The sequence below is a fragment of the Panicum virgatum genome, chromosome 6N (genome assembly GCF_016808335.1).
Source record: "Panicum virgatum strain AP13 chromosome 6N, P.virgatum_v5, whole genome shotgun sequence".
Lineage (NCBI taxonomy): Eukaryota > Viridiplantae > Streptophyta > Magnoliopsida > Poales > Poaceae > Panicum > Panicum virgatum.
This window is the reverse complement of record NC_053150.1, coordinates 4,461,546-4,473,583: the sequence shown is the minus strand read 5'-3', so window position 1 is coordinate 4,473,583 and position 12,038 is coordinate 4,461,546.

The following is a 12,038-nucleotide window of genomic DNA, read 5'->3' as shown; positions in this document are numbered from 1 at the left end:
TCGAGAGAAGCGGAGATCGTTCTTCTGGTTCGAGGGGGATGGGAATGGGCCGCATGCTGGGCTTCTTTGAGTCCTTTCTTTTCTTTCGAATAGGAAGCAGGCCAGTGGGCCTTCGTGGGCCCAGTTGCCTTAATAGGTATTCGTGTTTTAGAAGCGATCTTAGTACCCCAATTAGTGTGTCCCTAATTGTGGCACCCGACAGTAGCCCCTGAGGCTTTGGTTGAGTTGATGGATTCGGCCAAAGGGTGTTTCCGCGATTTCCCCCTTGACGTGTTTAGTCAAAGTCGTGCACCTGCTGGGCGCGCCTGAGCGCGGGCCCGGCGGATGTGACAACACGCTGGTCGGGATAGTACGCCTGTGGGGGGAGTACTTCGAGGCGCGCGCCTCTTCGTTTGTTTGTGTAAAGGACAAGACGTGTCCGCGCGCGCGCCTCTTCATTTGTTTGTGTAAAGGACAAGACGTGTCCGCGCACTGAGGGGGGCCAGGGCGACGGTGGCACCCGCTGCTTGGCAGCTGGTGCTTTCATCGAGCTGTCCCGTGCGCAGGGCCTTGGCCCCGGCATTCCTGATTGCTTTGCGGCGCGTCGTTCGAGGGCAGTCGGCCAGAGCCGATGCTGCACCGCTTAGCGTCCAGGGGCTCAGCTTCGCTTTATTTCGTTCGGTCGTGTCTCGGCGCGGTGACCGAGGACAGCCTTTGCTCGTGGAGCGCCTGTGTCGTCACGGGCGATACAAGGCTCCGCTCTTCGAAAAGCTTGAAGCTTTATGCCCGGCGCGGCTATAAATAGGGATCGCGGGGTTCCCTTTCTTTTTCAACCTCCCAACTCTTTCTTCCAGCCTTGTCTAAATCTTGTAATGTTTCCCTTGCCTTCTTGTGACCGGCCCCCAGATGGGGTGGCCTGGCTTCTTTAGGCTTTTGGCAGCTAGAAGAATGCTTGCGAGCGTTAGGGGAAGACCGGAGTGGGCGTGTGCACCATCCCTCAGCTTCAGTGGGATCAGCAGAAGAGCATTGGGCCTGTGGGGTCCTGCTCCTGCGATGTCCCCTAGCCTGAAGGGGGATGGGAGCGCCCGACCATGGCGTTAGTGCCAGGTTGGGCGGCTGTTCTTTGCATCGTCCCCCCAGGCGACGAGGTTGCCCTCGGGGAGACGGTGCGGAGGGCGCTGTCCGCCGAGCTCGACCCCCCGCTGTAGTCTTCGGTGGAGGAGACGCCAGAAGAAGGCTTGCGAGGAGAGCGTCCCGCTGGACCCGTGAGGTCTGGGGGCCGTTTCTTGCATCCCTAGCAGCCTCGCTGCTGCGTCAGCTAGGGGCTCGGTGCCTTTCTTCGTCGCTCGCCCCTCCCCAAGACAGGGAAAATTGCCACGCAGGTGGCAACGTGTTTGTATCTTTCGATGGCTTCGCGCCAGGTGACCCTTTGTAATCTTTTCTTGCACTTTGAGCAATAAAGTCCCCTTCCTCTCCTACGGAGGAGATTACCGAGGGTATAGGGGCGTACATAGAGTTTACAACCCTCGAATATGTGTGAAGTCACCTTCGCGGGGGCGCGTCAGCGCACCCGCGGGTGTAGCCCCCGAGGCCTTGGGGGAGTGTTTGTACTTGTCCAAGGGCTAAAAAACAGTTGTTCCGCTGGGTAGCTTTGCTGGGGTGGCCGTCCAGTGTCTTTTTCAGCCGGCATCAGCACTTTTTCAGCCGGCCTCGGCATTCTCAGAGCTGGTACAGCGGCCCGGCGTTCAGCTTAACCATCAGGGGAGCACACGTCAATAGCGGAGGGTTTGGTTCAGACACGTGGAGCCTTCACGATTGACAATTGTCGATTTATTCGAGGGTGTGGTTTTGAATCATGGTGTGCGAGGAGCCCCCGAGCCCAGGCCCGTGTGAAGGCAGTTCAGGGGAAACCCTCGGCTTTGACTACGACCCTCGTCGCCCTTCCGCAGGGAGGAGGGGTGAAGCGCACCATGCTACCCATGCCCAGGGCCGCGAGCTATGGCTGCTTCGGTGAGCTATTAGCGGGTTGTTCAAGTGGACGTCCGTGCCCCATTCGATAGGGGTCGGCTCGTGGTCCATAGACACGTCTCATAAAGCGCTCACGAGGGTTCGCTAGGCGGGGCTCGGACCCATTCGATAGGGTCCTGAGGGCTCGATGCTCTCCCTCGATGGGATCCCCCTTCTAGGCACCCTCGACTAGGCCTTGAACACTGTGTAGGATGTCTCGAACTCCGCGTTCGAGGGTAGCTTGTACTGCACATCCCTGCTGTCCCTGACTCTGGTGATCTGGGGCGCCCGTCGAACCCCCTAAAGGGCCAGGCTTCGAACCCCTGACCAGTAAGGCCTCGGAATGCGATTCATTCGAGGGTAAAGAGACCCTCGAAGGAATATTCCGTCTTGATTCGAAAACATCGCAAGATCGTGAGTCACACGCGTGGGTCTCCCGCCGGTGGTGGGCGACGTGGCCCGATTCGTGCGGTGCGGTGTGGGCGCGCCTTTTCAGGCGACAGCCTCGGGCAGATGAAGCGGCGTGGGCGGCGGCTGATGGATGGGATAGCGCAACAGTCGCGCCGTGCCCGCTGGTTACCGTGCCGCATTAATCGCTGTGTGCGCGCGTGGGAGGCCCCGCGGTCGTGGGGCCCAGCTGTCAGCGATAGCAAAATCTACCGCATTCAATGCGGTAGATTTTGGGCCGCGGCTGCGGCTGCGCCCGTCGCGGTGAAATAAAACGAAGAGGGATGGGTTGTTTGGGCTCACCTGGCCATTCGACTTCATCCCACTTCGCCTTCTCTGCCTCCCCTGCATCCTAAGCCCGCAGCCAAGAGCGAAAGGAGGAAGAGGAAGGAGAGTGAGAGAAAGCAAACCTTAGCCATCCCTGAGCCCTTTGCTCCCGTATTCCCCCTCGAATCGAAGACATGTCGGACATCCAGGAGTCCATGCCGTGGGGAAGTCCTCCGCCACCGTCGCGGTTCTGGAGCAGCTGGTCGCCGACCGGCTGCTGCCGCGGAACCCCGACGCGGGGGCGCCGGCGTGGATTGCCCCGCACCCAGACGAGACCGAGCCGAAGCCCCCGCAGGGCTACGTCGTAAGCTTCGTGTGCCTCCACGAACGAGGCTTCGGCGTCCCTGTCAGTAGGTTTATGCGGGCATTGTGCGATCATTACGGAGCGGAGCTGCACAATTTCAGCCCCAATGCCATCTCGCAGGCGGCGGTCTTCGTCGCCTGTCTGCGAGGGGTACCTGGGGGTAGAGGTGCATTGGGATCTTTGGATCCATCTGTTCCGCGGCGAGCTCTTCGTCGAGAGCGGGCGGGGCCAGCCGAGGCGGTTCGCGCGCGCCGGCGGCCTGACCTTCCACGTGCGCCACTCCCGGAGGAACCTCTACATCCACAGCAAGATGACGACGAACAACGCTGGGTGGAGCCGGGGGTGGTTCTACCTTCGGAACTTCGATGGCGCGCTCCCGGCGTTCACCGGCAGGGTTCTTCGTGAGCGTCCGCCGAAGTGGGATTGGGGGGTGTCGCCCCCAGCGCAGCAGGACAGACTCGAGGGCCTCACCGACGCGCTGGTGCGTCTGGCGAAGAAGGGGCTGACGGCAGCGGCCGTCATCGCGAACTTCCATCGGCAGAGGGTTATCCCTCTCGTGGAAAGGGCCCTGCCGATTTTCGAGCTCGCCCCCGGGAGCAAGGTTGAAGGCTCGAGGACGTCGAGCAATCTTCTCTCCCACACCAACGCCGCCCGGAGGGCGAAGTATGCGGTGGCGGATTTCCCCCAAAATCCCGAGGATCTTTGGAGGATCAAGATGCGCCCCGAGCTGGGGTACATTTCTCTGGTAAGTTTTGGGTTTCGAATTCGTCGTGCGTCGTATAGTCCCTTTTCCTGACCCCACCTTCGGGCGTGTTCTGCAGGGGTTGAGGTGTGGTACCTCGAGGCCTCCTGTCCCAGAACAGCGCCAGGTCAATCGCCTCCACGCGGAGAAGATGAAGAGGCGGAAGGACGTGGCGCAGACAAAGGCCGAGAGGAAAAGGAAAAGGAAGGCGAGGCATGACAAGGCGTGCAAGCTCATTCACGCGGAGGGGAAGCCGCAGCCCGCCACACCTGGGTCCTCGGAGGAGGACGAGGAGGAGGCCTCGGATGCCGAGGACCATGCTCTGAGGAGCGACGGGGAAGGTGCGCGCGCGAGCCCCCCACCGTTCTACCTGTGGGACGAAGAAGAGGGAGCGACCGTGGCGCCAGAGGAGCCGAGGGCCGCAGGGGGGCCATCGGCGAATCCCTTCCTCGAGGCTGCGGCGCGGGAGTCATCCCCGTCGCCGGCCGCCGAGGAGACGCCCGCGCCCCAGGTGCTGATCCGTGGCGCCGAGGCTGCGGCGGGAGAGGAGTCGTCCGTGCTGGCAGCCTCGAGCCGCCGGGCCGACACGAGGGGGGCGCGGTCGGGGCAGTCTTCGAGGGACGGCTCGATGGCTCGGGCTCGAAGGAGCGCCACGAGGAAGCGGAGCATGAGTGCTCGATCTGGGTAAGTATTTCGGATTTCGTTTTTGTTGCGTATCTGGTGGGTTTCTTGATCCTGCTCAACTCGCGTCTCTTGATTTTCAGCCCCGGGGCCGTTCCCAAAGATGCGGTGCAGCTCGCCCCGGCCAAGGCTTTCAAGACCGGGGTGCGCAGCACGCCACACACGGCGCCGCAGCCCCAGCCTGCTGTGGATCTCGAGGCGGCGGCCGCAAGGCTACGGGAGGCCCTGGCCCGAGGGGCCCGGGCGGCGCAGCAGGCTCGGGCACAAGAGGAAGGCGACGCCGGCCAGAGTGGCGCCGAAGCGGCTGCTCAGGCCGGTGATGCCGAGGAGACCGGCCGGGGCGGTGCCGGTGGCGCCGCCCAGGCGGCCATCAACATTGAGGCCGGTCAGGGCGACGCGGCCCGCGCCGCCCGACCGGATACGGAAGGAGAAGCTGGCGGGGGCGAGCAGGAGTGCCCTGCCGGCGGCAGCAGAGGAGGATACCCTCGTCCATGAGCCCCCGAGGGCTAAGGGCGAGGGTGTCGCGGAGGAAGAGACGGCGCAAGAGGCGCCAGGGGTGGGAGGAGCTCCCATCTTGGAGACCGCCGAGGCCCGGGACGAGGGTATCGTTGCGGTAGTACCCGTGCTGACGGCGCAGGAGGGCGCGACGGCGGTGGTGGAGCTGCCAGACAGCAGCGAGGAGTACGGGGACTCGATGGACATCGACCCCGCTGCTGCGGCAAGTGCCGCCTGCGCACATTGCTGAGTTCGCGTCGGCCGGCGCGGGCACGCTCGAGGCGGGGATGTCCGAGGGGGGCCATCTCGGGGCGATCGTTCCGTCCGGTGTCCCCTCGGAGTTCCTCCGCAAGGAGCAAGAGGAAGAGGAGGCCTGGAACAAGCAGATGGGCGTCGGGCGCGAAATCTTGCAGGCCCTCGACCGCGCTTATCAGCTCCATCAGAACAGCGGATTACCAGGTCAGCCAGGTAAATATTTCCCCCCGGAAATTGCTCGGATTCGGTTTTAGCTTTTACGCGTCCTCACCCACGCCCTCCCCCTTTGCAGCAGCTGAGGGAAATCTCGGGCCAAAAGAGCGTCGAGATGAATCGGATGTACTCCCAGATGAGCCAGGTCGGGCAACACAACGCCGAGCTGGTGCTCAAAAACATCGACGCCAATACAAAAATGGCCGATCTGGGGGCGCGTCAGCGGGCGCTGGAGAAGGAACTGGCGCGAGTCACCGATGAGCGGAACGCCCAGAGGGCGATAGCGGAGCAGAAGGCCCGGGAGGCCGAGGCGCAAGCTGCCGAGCTGCAGCACCTTCGGACGACGCTCGAGGAAAGAACTCGGGAGGCTGAGGCACAGAGCGCCGAGCTGCAACGCCTCAGCGCCACTCTTGAGCAGCAGAAAGCCGAGCTCCTCCACAAAGAGGTGGCCGTGGTTGCGCTCGCCGGGACCCTCCAGGAACAGGGTGTGGCCCTCGAAGAGAGGGAGGTGGCCCTCCAGAACATGGGGGCTAGCCTTAAGGAAAAAGAAGCCTCCTTGTCCTCGCTCGAGGAGGCCGCCCGTACCCAGAGGGAGGAGGCGCAAAAGAACATGGCGAGTGAGTACATTCGATTTTTCGTCGATTTGCTTTCTTTCGTGGCTAATGTCGATTTCCTTTGCTCAGAGCTGAGGCAAAAGGTGGCGGATGAGACCGCGGCGAAGGAAGCGGTCCACACCGCGCTCACGGCGGCACAGATGGAATTTGCTGAGCTGGAGAAGACCGCCATGAGCGTGTGTCAAGAGCTCGAGGGGGAGGGCGCCATCTCGGGCAGTTCGGTGATCAGCCGCCTGCGAGCGCTAGGCGGCCGGATTGCCGAACACGCCAAGAGTACCTTCCGCCTCGGTGTCCTGCGGGCTCTCGCTGTGGCCTCGACGCATTACCTCATGGATCTCCAGAGGGTGTCGTCGGGGTACGTCGTTCCCGATGATGCGGATGCGGACGCCGCGTCGGTCATCATGGATGAAGCTGACGCAGCCGCAGAGGAGTTCGCCACCGTCCTCGCCGAGAAGCTCGAGGCAGACATCCCTCCCATCGCTGAATTCGAAGCCCCTGAAGACCCGCAGGGGGGGATGGTAGCCGGTAGGAAAGTTGGGCCTCGAAGCCCATTGTAAATAGATTAGTGTTTATCACAGTCGCGCTTTGTAATCGCATCCTATGAATATATGAAATTTTATTTCATAATTTGAATGTGTGGCCTGTCGAGGCCTCGTGTGTTCGAGCCTGTGTTTCTTTACTTTACTTCCGTGTTCTTCGTATGCGACTTAGATAAACATCTGCGAGGAAGTTCGCGTTCATAAGCAACGTAGGCGTAAGGTGGTGAGGGGGGTGCCGTATCCCGGAGGCGTAGGCGGCCCCACGACTCGGCCAGCCCCGTACCGTAGTTGCTTACGCCTCGCGTCCGTTTTTTCCAAGGATACGAGAAGCTTAGGGTCGAGACGAAAATATTTGAAAAAACATTGGCGACTGTTTGGGGACGTTCGGGGGTTCCCCCCGTAGTAGCCCCCGAGGGAGGCTCGGCTTTGCCGAGGGTAAAGCCGAGCATACCTCAATGTTCGTGCACGCCCGAGCCCTCGAGGGTCGGGAAGGTTCCCAAAAAGCGATAAGTGAAGGGTGCTTCCTTATTATTTCGGGAAATTGAAAATGCGATTACGAACAATATAGAAATAGCTTGAAATGCTAAGGGTAGAAACGACGTAGCTGTTGTATATTCCAAGCATCGGTGAGGACTTCGCCTTTTTCGTTGGCCAGCTTGTACGTGCCGGGCTTGAGCACCTCGGCGATTATGTATGGTCCTTCCCATGGAGGTGAGAGCTTGTGGTGGCCCCTGTTGTCCTGTCGAAGCCTTAGCACCAAGTCCCCTTCGTTGAGGTCTCGGCGCCGGACCCTCTGCGCTTGATACCATCGCAAGGACTGCTGGTAGCGCGCAGAGTGGAGGAGCGCCATGTCTCGAGCCTCGTCCACTTGGTCCAGCGAGTCTTCGCGAGCTCGCTCGTTTCGTTGCTCTTGATATGCCTTGAGCCTTGGCGATCCGTATTCCAAGTCGGTGGGGAGGATGGCCTCGGCGCCATAGACGAGGAAGAACGGAGAGAAACCTGTAGCTCTACTTGGGGTCGTCCTCAGGCTCCAGATGACCGAGGGTAGCTCCGTGAGCCACCTCTGGCCGAACTTGTTCAAGCTTGTTGAAGATTCTTGGCTTTAGTCCTTGGAGGATCATGCCGTTGGCACGCTCCACTTGCCCAGTTCGTCTGTGGGTGTGCCACAGCCGACCAGTCCACACGTATGTGGAAACTGTCACAGAACGCCAAGAACTTCTTGCCTGTGAACCGGGTGCCGTTGTCGGTGATGATCGAGTTCGGGACCCCGAACCTGAAGACGATGTCGGTGAAGAATTGGACTGCTTGCTCGGATTTGATCTTGCCGATGGGTCGAGCCTCGATCCATTTGGAGAACTTGTCGACCGCCACCAGCAAGTGGGTGAAGCCCCCGGGCACCTTCTTCAGCGGACCGACGAGGTCCAGCCCCCACACGGCAAACGGCCACGTGATGGGGATGGTCTGCAGAGCATGGGCCGGAAGATGTGTTTTTCGAGCATAGAACTGGCAACCCTCGTAGGTCCGCACGACGTCGGTGGCGTCGGCGACCGCGGTGGGCCAGTAAAATCCTTGCCGAAACGCGTTACCCACGAGGGTACGTGGCGCGGCGTGATGGCCGCAGATGCCAGCGTGGATGTCGCGGATCAGCTACTTGCCCTCGGGGAGGGGGATGCATCGCTGCAAGACACCCGAGGGACTACGCTTGTGTAGCTCATTGTCGATTAGAGCGAAGGACTTGGCCCTCCTGGCGAGGCGCCGTGCCTGAGCACGGTTCGAGGGTAAGATCCCTCGAATCATCCAGTCAAGGTACTGGACGCGCCTGTCCCACGAAGTGGGGGCCTCGTCGACTTCCATTGATTCGGCCTCGTCTGCGGAGGTGGTCCCGAAGTCAATGTCCATGGGCTCGACCCCGTCCGCCGGGGGGTTCCCGCCGGGGGACCCGGTGAACGAGGGGCCCGGCTCCGGCGGGTCCTTGAATTCGGCGGAGGGCTTGGCGATGTCGCGGGCGAAGATATTCGGGGGGACAGTGGTCCGCCCCGAGGCTATCTTGGCCAGTTCGTCGGCGTCCTCATTGGACTTGCGCGGGACATGATTGAGCTCGAGACAGTCGAATTTGTCTTCGAGGCGGCGCACCGCGTTGCAGTATGCCTCCATCTTCGGGTCGTGACAGCTGGACTCTTTCATTACTTGGTCGACGACAAGCTGAGAGTCACCGCGCGCGTCGAGGCGTTTGACGCCGAGCTCGATGGCGATGCGGAGGCCACCGAGGAGGGCCTCATACTCCGCCATATTGTTCGAAGCAGGGAAATGCAAGCGAATCACGTACTGTATGTCTTCTCCGAGGGGTGAGATGAAGAGGAGTCCGGCACCGGCGCCTAGTTTTCATCACCGACCCGTCGAAGTACATAATCCAGCATTCGCCCTAGGATTTGTGATGGGGGTAGCTGAGTGTCCGTCCACTCAGCCACGAAGTCAGCCAAGATTTGGGACTTGATCGCTCTGCGGGGGGCGTAGGCGAGAGTCTCTCCCATCAGCTCCACAGACCATTTGGCAATTCTACCCTCGGCTTCCCGGTTGCGGGCTATCTCTCCCAAGGGGAAAGACGAGACCACGGTGACGGGGTGAGCCTCGAAGTTGTGGCGCAGCTTGCGTCGAGCTAGCACTACTGCGTAGAGCAGCTTCTGAATCTGCGGATAGCGTGTCTTGGTTTCGGACAACACCTCGCTGATATAGTACACCGGCCGCTGGACGGGCAGAGCCTGACCCTCCTCTTGTCTTTCAACCACGATCACCGCGCTGACCACTTGGGTCGTCGCAGCTACGTACAGATAGAGGGGCTCGCCGTCCGTAGGTGGTGTAAGAATGGGAGCATGAGTGAGTGATGCCTTCAGCCTTTCGAGGGCTTCTTGAGCTTCGGGGGTCCACGTGAAGTGCTCGGTTTTCCTCAAGAGTCGATACAGGGGTAAGCCTTTCTCGCCGAGACGCGAGATGAAACGGCTAAGGGACGCTAGGCATCCCATGACCCTCTGTACCCCCTTTAAATCTCGGATCGGTCCCATCCGAGTGATGGCCGAGACTTTGTCAGGGTTGGGTTCGATGCCCCGCTGGGAGACAATGAAACTCAAGAGCATGCCTCGAGGCACCCCGAATACGCACTTCTCGGGGTTAAGTTTTACCCCTTTGGCCCGTAGGCAATCGAATGCGATCCTGAGATCGGCAGCCAGGTCATCCGCCTTTCTGGATTTTACAACGATATCATCGACATATGCCTCTACGCTCCGCCCGAGATGGTCTCCGAAAACGTGGAGCATACACCGTTGATAGGTAGCTCCGGCGTTTCTGAGGCCAAAGGGCATCGTAACGTAGCAGTACATGCCGAAAGGTGTGATAAAAGAAGTCGCGAGCTGGTCGGACTCTTTCATCTTGATTTGGTGGTAACCGGAGTAAGCATCAAGAAAGGATAAGAGCTCACATCCCGCAGTAGTATCTACAATCTGATCAATTCGTGGCAAAGGAAAGGGAACCTTCGGACATGTCTTATTTAGACTAGTGTAGTCCACACACATCCTCCAGTTTCCACTCTTTTTCTTCACTAATACTGGATTAGCTAGCCACTCGGGATGGAATACCTCTTTGATGAATCCGGCCGCCAGAAGTTTCTGCAACTCCTCGCCGATCGCCCGGCGCTTGAGCTCGTCGAAGCGTCTTAGGCGCTGCTTCACTGGCTTGGAGTTGGGTCGGACATCAAGAGAGTGCTCAGCGACCTCCCTCGGTATGCCAGGCATGTCCGAGGGGCTCCACGCAAAGATATATGCGTTGGCGCGGAGGAAATCGACGAGCACCACTTCCTATTTGTCGTCGAGGGTGGCGCTGATCTGCAACGCCTTGTCGTCGGAGTGGCTCGGGTCGAGGGGCACCTTCTTGATACCCTCGGCGGGTTCGAAGCACCCGGCGTGTCGGTGCGTGGAGTCCAAGGCCTCGCTCGCCATTTTGTCGAGGGTGGCTGCGAGGGCCTCGTCCTCCGCTTGAGCTTCCGCGCGCTCATCGCACTCGACGTCGCACTCGTAGGCGTGCTCGAACGAACAGCCGATGGTGATGACGCCCTTCGGACCCGGCATTTTGAGCTTGAGGTAGGTGTAGTTGGGGACAGCCATAAACTTGGCGTAGCAAGGACGACCAAGGATGGCATGATAGGACCCTCGAAATCCCACCACCTCGAAAGTGAGAACCTCCTTGCGGAAGTTGGCTGCTGTGCCGAAGCATACAGGCAGATCGATCTGGCCGAGGGGTTGGACTCGCTTCCCCGGCGCAACGCCATGGAATGGTGACTTGCTGGGGCGAAGCTTGTCCAGTCCGATCCCCATGAGCTCCAAGGTAGGGGCGTACATGATGTTGAGGCTGCTGCCTCCGTCCATGAGCACCTTGGAGAAGCGAGTGTTGCCGATGATGGGGTCGACAACGAGCGGATACCGTCCCGGATGCGGGACGTAGTCGGGGTGGTCCTCGCGGCCAAAGGTGATGGTATCCTTCGACCAGTCGAGGTAGGATGGCGTGGCTTTGGTAACGGAAAAGACTTCACGCCGCTCACGCTTGCGCTGCCGAGAAGTCATATTCGTCGTTGTTCCTCCAAAGATGAAGAAGGCGTTCTCCACTGGGGGGGGGAACTCGTCATCTCCACCTTTGTCTCCAGCATCCTTCTTCTTGTCCTCGTCGCGATGCGCGACGCGGTTGTAGTATTTCTTGAGCATCTCGCACTGCTCAAGGGTATGGTTGACCGGGACCTTGTGGTAAGGACACGGCTTCTTAAGCATGTCGTCGAACTGGCCACCACCGCCTTGAGGGGGGCCTCGAGGTCCCTTGCGGTCTGGGGCAGCTGCAAAAGCTTCCTCGGAGTCCTCTGCCTGTCTCGACCCGCGCTGGCTCGGTGGGACCGGCTTCTTTCCCTTCTTCCCCCGCTTCAGTTTCTTGGCGGGGGCATTGGGCTTGACGTTGCTGCCCTCCGCGGGCGCATCGTCTTTGCGCTTGCTCGATTTGTCGTCGAAGATGGCACCAACCGCTTCCTCGCCGGCGGCGTAGTTGGTGGCAGCGTCGAACAACTCATTGGTGTTAACGCGTCGGCTTCTCGCAAGCTCATGCACCAATGTTCCTGCACGTCGTACCCTCGAGGAAAGCGTTAATGACCTCGACGTGGGTGACGCTGGGGAGCTCGGTGCACTACTCGGAGAAGCGTCGCACGTAGTCACGCAGGGACTCGCGGGGCTTTTGACGACACCCTTTGAGGTCCCAAGAGTTCCCAGGGCGCACATACGTGCCCTGGTAATTGCCCACGAAGATATGGACCTAAATCGGCCCAGTTGTGGATCTGATCCGCAGGCAGGTGCTCGAGCCACGTTCGTGTGGCGTCCGCAAGATTAAGAGAAAGGCTTGCGGATGAT